The sequence below is a fragment of the Charadrius vociferus genome, unplaced genomic scaffold (genome assembly GCF_000708025.1).
Source record: "Charadrius vociferus isolate BGI_N301 unplaced genomic scaffold, ASM70802v2 scaffold162, whole genome shotgun sequence".
NCBI lineage: Eukaryota > Metazoa > Chordata > Aves > Charadriiformes > Charadriidae > Charadrius > Charadrius vociferus.
Window position 1 is genome coordinate 1,177,401 of NW_009647236.1, and position 8,816 is coordinate 1,186,216.

At 48.4% G+C, this 8,816-nt stretch overlaps 1 protein-coding gene across 1 annotated transcript in view; it reads right to left on the reverse strand.

The window, feature by feature from the left end:
* The window catches only part of NDUFB4 (NADH dehydrogenase (ubiquinone) 1 beta subcomplex, 4, 15kDa), a 92,431-nt gene that overhangs the window by 45,580 nt on the left and 38,035 nt on the right, over positions 1-8,816 (reverse strand). The window lies entirely within an intron of this gene.

An 8,816-nucleotide genomic window follows, 5' to 3' on the forward strand; every position in this document is an offset into this window, starting at 1 on the left:
AACAAAATTATTCAGAGTGTGGGTAGGAGGAATTTCTGTCCTCTGAACCATATACCTGACCTTCACAGTCTGTGAGAGATTTTTGTATATGTATAATAAAAGGGTAAGGAGTAGGTAGCTACAGGACGTGAGTTCGAGATGTACTCTGACAGTCCTGTAACAGTGTTAAGAGCCAGGATCTGCTGCGGCAACCGTTTGAATGGATTGGTGGTATCTTTAGGTGTACTCAGTTTTCATCATCACACAGCTGTGGACAGATTATGCAGGTTAGGAGACATCCCCAGACAGAGCTGGTCTGCAGAGGGTCACCTCAGAGGTCTCTCAGCTCACATCTGTCATAGATGGATTGCATGGTGCTGAGGCACACAAAAGCCTCTACACGAAATGCCCCTGCATCTCACCAGGCTCATTAGTTCTGTCTCCCTTCCCATGGCTCCCCATACCCCAGCATCTCCTGTGCTGCTCATCTTAATCAAGGTGCAGCCCATCCTTGTTGCCTCAGCTGTAGGAGACCTGATAGACCATCCTCACCAGCTTCTTTACTTTGAAGAAGCTGATTTCCCTGACCAATCCGCTCCCACCAGCAGACACTTTTTCAACCGTGCTCTGAAGCATCCTTCTCAGGGGCTTTTCCACAGCACCTCCTCTGCCCAGCGCTGGAACAGCTCTTCAGTTTTGGCTCCAAGCAGTGCTAGAGGAGGGTTCAAATGCTGCAGGGAGGGGAGAAGGGCATGGCTGAGAGAGCGTGGGAAGGGGGCTAATCAACACATCCCCTTGGAACACCCTCTGGCTCTTCTGGCACTTGGCTCTCCGACTTGGTAGTCAAGAGCTGTGGGTCCCACAGCCAAAGCACAAGTGATGACCTTTAGTTGGTGAAGAGAGAGCACCTGCTTCTTTACAGCAGGATGGCAGGCATTAGCACGCCTCCAGGAAATTTTGATGGATATTTCATTCAAGCATTAAGCTTGCCCCTGCGTGACAGCAGCGATTGAGAGGTGAGACAAGTGAGTGGCATGTGGGACACTTGTGTTTTGTTGCAATATAATTGATAGATTATAATGGCCTGTGCCTGAGCTCAAGACATCCTGGGTTGATTTCCTGCTACATTCACGAGCACAAACCCCCTACTGTTTCAGCTAATGGAGAAAGTGCTCTTAATTGTGTGAATCGAGATTTGCCGGTGGCGGACAACCGCCCGCTCTGCAGCAATAGCGTGTTGGGATGGGGTGCCTGGGATCATTGCATGGAACATGGCGCAGCCAGGGACATCTTTGTAGCTCAATGATGCAAAAAGACAAAGTAAGTGAAATTTCATCCTGCCACGGAAAAGTCCTGGGTTTGACTCTGCTCCACCAGAAGTGACCTTAGCAACTTCTCAGTGAATGAGGGAGATAATAGGGAAGGAAACAGAAAGCAGTGATGATTGTTTCCTCCCTTATGGAGAATAATGCCATATTTAACGGTATGTGCTGTGAAGTGCACATGACATTAGCAGGTGTGGAGGCAAGTCAGAACTCTGCCTTGAAGAGCATCTCCATGGTAGTATGTACCCGCATGCCGATCTGTGATGTAGCATTACACACTAGGAAATCCATCTTATGAATTGTACAGGCCCATTCAGCTGCCTGTACGATGGACAAGTCACCTTACCTTCATGCCAGTCCCAAGGCTTATTTTGCCAGACTCCTGCAGTTGCCTGTTGCATTATCAGACTTCTCTCTGAAGGGCTTTCAGACTCAAATCCAACAGGTTGTGGCAGTAGCATGTAGGCTAGGACCCCACAAAATAACTGTAGGCACAGATGTCTTGCTAGTGACTGCCTCATTTGGATGGAATAAGGTTCTTGCTTGTTTAAGTGGATAGGCCACATCTCCTCTGCACCAGGGTAGACGTGCCCGGCAGCATCTATGAACTAATCTCTGTGACCAACTAGCAACGACACAACAGTGGAGGTGTACATCTGGCAGCTGAGATAGCTCTTATCCCACATGAGGGTGGAAGGTGGCCTTGTAGGTGCCAGTGGGACTGCTTTGGGCACCTTGTTTCCTCCATGCCAGGTATTGCTCCAGGTGCATGAGCCATGTTCATTGTGGGTAAGGAATCACAGAAATTCTGACAGGACTGTATCCCTAGAGCATAGCTAATGGGTTTGTCAGCTCTGAGCTGTTTGGCCATGGGCTAGTAGCATCCTAGGGATCTCTTTCAGTGGATGGTAGCAATCTGCTTCTGGCTGGGTAGGACTTCTCTTGTGAGAGCACTTTTAATTTGAACGCTGTACCAAATTTATAGGATCAAACAAGTTCGTTGGATAATTCAGGTTGGAAGGGACCTCAGGAAGCCTCTAGTCTCTCCTCCTGCTCCAAACAGGGTCTCCTCCAGTCTGAACATGCCTTGTGCCCTCAGCCTCTTTACAGAGGGTGCGTGCAATAGCAGAGTCAAAAGCAGGAGCATTTCACTTACCTGTGCTGTATCATAGAATCATAGAATGGTTTAAGTTGGAAGGGACCTTAAAGATCATCTAGTTCCAATTCCCCCTGCCATAGGCAAAGACGATCCAACCTCGCCTTGAACACTTCCAGGGATGGGGCATCCACAACTTCCCTGGACAACCTGTTCCAGTGCCTCACCACCCTCAGAGTGAAAAATTTCTTCCTAATATCTGATCTAAATCTACCCTCTTCCAGTTTGAAGCCATTACCCCTTGTCCTATCACTACATGCCCTTGTAAAAAGTTCCTCTCTAGCTTTCTTGTAGGTGCCCTTCAGATACTGGAAAGCTGCTACAAGGTCTTCCCTGAGCCTTCTCTTCTCCAGGCTGAACTACCCCAACTCTCTCAGGCCGTCTTCATAGGAGAGGTGCTCCAGCCTTCTGATCATCTTTGTGGCCCTCCTCTGGACCTGCACCAACGGGTCCGTGTCTTTCTGATGTTGGGGGCTCCAGAGCTGGAGGCAGTACTCCAGGTGGGGTCTCATGAGAGCGGAGTAGAGGGGCAGAATCACCTCCCTCGGACATGCTGGCCACGCTTCTTTTGATGCAGCCTGGGATACGGTTGGCCTTCTGGGCTGCAAGTGCACATTGATGGCTCATGTCCAGCTTCTCATCCACCAACACTCCCAAGTCCTTCTCCTCAGGGCTGCTCTTGATCCATTCTCCACCCAACCTGTATTTCTGCATGAGATTGCCCTAATCCACGTGCAGGACCTTGCCCTTGACCTTGTTAAACTTCATAAGGTTTTCACAGGCCTACGTCTCAAGCCTATCAATGTCCCTCTGGATGTCATCCCTTCCCTCCAGTGTGTCAACTGCACTACACAGCTTGGTGTCATTGGCAAACTTGCTGAGGGTGCACTCAATTCCACTGTCCACATTGCCAACAAAGATGTTAAATAGTACTGGTCCCAGTACCGACCCCTGAGGAACACCACTCATCACTGCTCACCACTTGGACATCGAGCCGTTGACTGCAACTCTTTGAGTGAGGCCATCCAGCCAGTTCCTTATCCACCGAGTGGTCCATCCATCAAATCCATTTCTGTCCAATTTAGAGATCAGGGTGTTGTGTGGGGCAGTGTCAATACTTTGCACAAGTCCAGGTAGGTGATGTCTGTTGCTCTCCCCTTAACCACCAGTGCTGTAACACCATTGTAGAAGGCCACCAAATTTATCAGGCATGATTTGCCCTTAGTTAAGCCATGTTGGCTGCCACTGGTCACCTCCTTATTTTCCATGTGCCCTAGGCTATGCTCCATGATCTTGCTGGGGTTCGTGGCCTGGTGGCAGCTGAAGTGAACTGTCATGAGGAACATGCTGAGACAGAAGCATGTTATCCTATTCAGGACAGAGGGGCTATTTCCACACTGAGGTTTTGAGGCAAATTTTCCTTTCTTGCACCAAAACTTGGATCTGAGTGTAGTTTGAGTCTACGAGGCACTGTGAACATCACGTTATCCTTGGCCAGGCCGTGGCAAATGCAAAGTGGATATGGTTACACAGGCAGGACACGGGTACAGTTCTGTGCCCACCACTGGTGGGCATGGCTCACCTCGGTTATCGCACCTGGGTGCTCGGGCTGGATGGAGTCTGTGAGGCAATGATGCCTTGGGAGCTTGTCTTAGGTTAGAAAATCTCACCTTGAATAATGGATACGAAGGGTAAAGTTTAAGGGCCAGGTTGTCAAAGGTATTTAGGCATTTTACTGCTCTAGCTAATGGAATATCCCAAAGCCCATCAAATGCATAACCCATTAGAGAATGCATTTTATACAAACCACATAGACTGCTAGTGCCAGACTTGTATGCCCTTTGGTTAGCAATGTCCCCAGTAAAACCTGCAAAATAAAGACATCTGCTAGGGGGGGATAAGGGGGAAGGTACAACACTTTACTACATCAGGTCTGAAATAGAGATTTAAGCAATCATGATTCGTACAAATGCTGCAGTTGGAGCCAGAGCAAGGAATGGGGAAACCACAGCAAGCAAGAAAGTTACAAGAACAAGGAAATGAAGCAAAAAGCAAAGCTAGAAGAATAGGGAAAAATATCTGTATTTAACAAAGTGCAGGCTGGAAGGTGACCAAACTACAGGAAAGTGATATGGACATGAGAAATAACTGCACCGTAAAAAAAGGAGATTTGACTTATCTGCGTGTCTTGTATCTATCCTAACATCATGGTAAACCACACTTAATATCTTACCAGATTGTGAATTTTGGTTAGAAAAGTATCTCCCTGAGTTACTCTCCCTGAACCAGAGAAGCCTTACACCTGAGTTAGTTCACCCGGCTGCATATGTATGCTAGAGGCCCATCCTCTTACAACTTAAGAGTTTGGGTGGTGCGCTGCAGCTCGGAAGCTGGCATAATGAGAGTCATCCAGCATCTTCCCAAAATTCAGGATAAGAAGCTGCCTCCTTACTTACACACCATCCACCTACCAGTGTACGTTTGGTGGTTCCCTCCTACCAACCCACTCCTTCCCGCTCACAGGTTGAGAGCAAGGCCCTGGTAAAGCTTCTCAGGGGACTCAGGAGATGGCATGCTCTGGGGGTGGTGTGAAGTCAGACTGCCACATCAGGGGGACACCTGGAGAAGGTTGCTGCAGGCCTGAGTTCTCACCCAAAGCGGCAAGGTGTCTGCATGATCCACATGTGACAGCCCTGGGGACTCACACCAACCTCACGGTTATCCCAGCCTTCATTCGGGTCTGACACCTGCACCTTTGCATGTGTAACCCCACTCTAGGCTTCCCCCTCACGTCTCGCAGTCCTGGCCTGTTTCTGCTGGGAAAGCCCAGTTGTCCCTTGGCCCTTCCTCAGGCTCCGGCTCAGAGCTGCAGTCCAGTGCGTGAGGAGGCACTGCTTACGTAGCTGAAGACAACATGGATGCCTCTGGTTCCCCATGAGCTGAGCCTTCTCAGCTACAGCCTTACGCACCTGCTATTCAAAAATACAACCCTGCTTTCTAATTCCACCAAATAACGCTGCTGCAAATTTCTTACTCTGCAGCAGGATAGGTTACTGCTCCATCATGAAGGCCACTGGCCAAACAACTTGGTTTCTTGAATTGTCACCTAAAAATGCAGGGCAGGCAGGGCGGTCACTGCCTTGAGCACAACGCTGCAAGCACAACCCCATCCCTTAGGGTCGGTGTTTCATACGGCAGGGGGGAAAGGAGGAGACATGAAGGATGTGGGTGGTGGATGGGAGTGAGGTAATGTGGAGAGGGTGATATCATGGTATAGCCACAAGGGCTGGGTGAGGGCTTAAGAAGTAATTTATTGGCACATGTTTAGCTTAGTTTCCGTAGGAAATGAGGCTTATACAATCACTTTGGGTGTATATGTGTGCACATGCGGTAATAAGGGAGAGGCTGCAGCATGAGAGTAACCCTCATGAGACACCAGAGAGTCCAGGGGAGTGACGTTGACAGTGCCCTAAGAATGGAGAAAGCTGCAGTTGGAGCCTGCACTTTATTAAAACAGGAGAATGTATCCGCCCATGAGATGTACACTTGCATGGGTCCAGGCCGACTTCGTTTGCTCTGCTTCTCAGGCAACAGCTTGTTACTAAATTTCAGTTGCGTGGCCACTTGGGCATATGTGTGTGTATCTCAAAATTTGTGATCCCATATGTATAACAAAATGTTTGTTTTAGAAGTAGCAGTGACTGGAAAGTAAGCATCAGCAGAAATGAAATATTGATGTATGTAATAGAATAACATCTTCCCTGTAGAGCAATGATTCCCAATTTCTTTGGCCCGCCAGAGCATTGCAGCCTTCAAAATTTCAGGCAAGCATCGTTCACCCTCATAATGAAGCTTTTAGCTGAAAGCGTTTTTATGATACTACTTTGGTTGCGTAGCCAGCAATGATGAATTACCATATCCATTATGGCCGCAGCTTGAAACCACAACTGTAAATGCATTTGCTTTCCCCTTATTCTAGCGCTTGTGATTCAAGCTCCTTGTTACGGGTCCATCATGAAGGAGCAAAGATTTCTGGCAGATTTATTCCCTATGCACTCAGGTAGTACACATTGCTCCTTTGCATTTTAGAGTTTTAAATGCTGAGAGTTTGGAATGAAAGGGAACAGTTCATCAGATACAGTGTATTTGGTTATAAAGTGTGTACACAGCATTAAGGCTCTGGTGTCTGTGCTGAGATTGTTTTGTGCTGCGTGTGACAGAAGAGAGAACACACCTTTTCCCTGCCTTGGTAAGTTTCCTGACACAACAGACCTCCACGCTCCCACAAACACCTCTGTCTCTACCACTGTCCCTCATCTTTCTAGCAAAGGGCTGAAGACTGTTCCCCCCCGAGCCTACCAGAGATACTCAGGCCTTGTCTGCACACAGAAGTTTTATCATCTGATTTAAGGGGCTAGCTGTACAAACACCTGTCTCCCACCGTGGGCACCTGTTCTCCTGGGGGAACACTCTGATGCTAGCGTTAGAGATGGTCTTTGGTTTTCACCTCTACCCATTTCCACATGATAAAAACTAACTTGAAGAAATACACTTTTGTGTACCTGAATGCCAGTGCAGTATGGAAGATTAATCCTTTACCTTGTGTTTCATATCCAGTCTTTCGACTACACAGAAACAAAAACATGCTCATGGCAACCTATATAATCCAGCACTGTGGCTAATCACACTTACATGAGGCGGCTGCCCATGGTACCAGGGAGGGAGCGTGGGAGCTGAGAGATTCCTGCTAGTGCTCTGTTCCCAAGAGCGGCAGGAGTCACTTTTACCCTCTGGAAATAGAGAGCCTCCTCATGTAGCACCGCTTGTGCAGAGCCGGGTGTCAAGAGGACAGAAATCGATGAATCTTTTAAAACTTATTTATCATTTGCCACTCGTTTTTTTCTTATCGTGGCACTCCCATCAGGGTGACTCAGGGTGAGCCTGATCCTACGATGTTTCTGCAAACTAGAGGCCAGGTGAGTTCAGCCATAACTCTGCCTGCACTGTGTCATGAGGCAAGGCAATCAATGCCTGCAAAACAAAGAGGTACATTTTGAAAGGTGAGTTTAAAAAAAAAAAAAAAAGACAATGAAAACCATGTTGCTCAGCATCAGCAGTGAAATAATTAGACATCTCTTCAGGATAGATTTGTAGGCTAGTACCACTCACAGACAGAAGCAGAACTGGCTGGGAAGAATGCTTTATAAATGCAAAATTAGTAACAGTAGTTCTAAAACCAAGACAGAGTGAGAAAGCAGAGCCTGAGGAAGCGCAACTAGATGGCACAGTTGCCGTGAACAGTCCAGATGTGGGCTGATGCAGGAGAACCCTATTCCAGAGTTTACTCCTTCCAGCAGGACGCTAAAATAATCTTTGGATTTGGTGAACGATGAGGGGACACACGCTAGCACCTCCCATGGCACCCACTTTTGTTGAGGGCACAGAAGAAAGCAGAGCAAGAAGATAGGTGGCTTATGGGAGTGCTTGGTCACGGAGCGAGGTGGGATTTCAAAGCCAGCGGTGTCTTTTTTGATTACAACCAATCTCAAAACTTGAGGAAAAGCCCTTGACAACTGGTGTCACAGCATTGCTTGCTGTAACAGCAGAGATTTCTGTATGTGTCCGGGACAGTCGGTCTCTTCGCATTGTCAAATCTGGCCCTCTAGCTACCGAAGCTTCAGAAATTCAGAGATGAAGAGATTAAACAAGAGGATCAAACGAGCACCACCAAGCATTTCAGGTGGGATTTCAGCCCCCAGTGCCTGGCACAACACCCCGGATGCCTGCTGTGCTCAGCCAACACCGTTTGGATCCTAACACATACGGGCTTAAACCCTTAGTTTTAAACCTCGCTGCATCCCGACTTGAATGGCAGCTGTAGCTGTGGCTGGGATTTCAACGTGGCCTCGGGGCTGGAGCACCGGGGCCTTGGGTTTCTACAGTGCCCTGCCTGCGGAGAATCATAGAGTAGTTTGGGTTGGAAGGGACCTTTAAAGGTCACCTAGTCCAACCTCCCTGCAATGAGCAGAGACATCTTCAACTAGACCAGGTTGCTCAGAGCCCCGTCCAACCTGACCTTGAATGTTTCCAGGGATGGGGCATCTGCCACTTCTCTGGGAAACCTGTGCCAGTGCCACACCACCCTCACCCTAAACAGTTTCTTCCTTCTATCCAGCCTGAATCTACCCTCTCTTAGATTAAAACCCACCTCACGCCTCAGTTTCCCCCTCTTTTGTGACAAATGTGAGGGGGCGGCCGTGATCCTCCTCGGAGGGATGCTCTGGGCTGGGCTGGCAAGCAGCTGCACCCTGGCACAGCTGCCCCCCGCTTTTCCTGACATTTTCCCCTCAACTTCT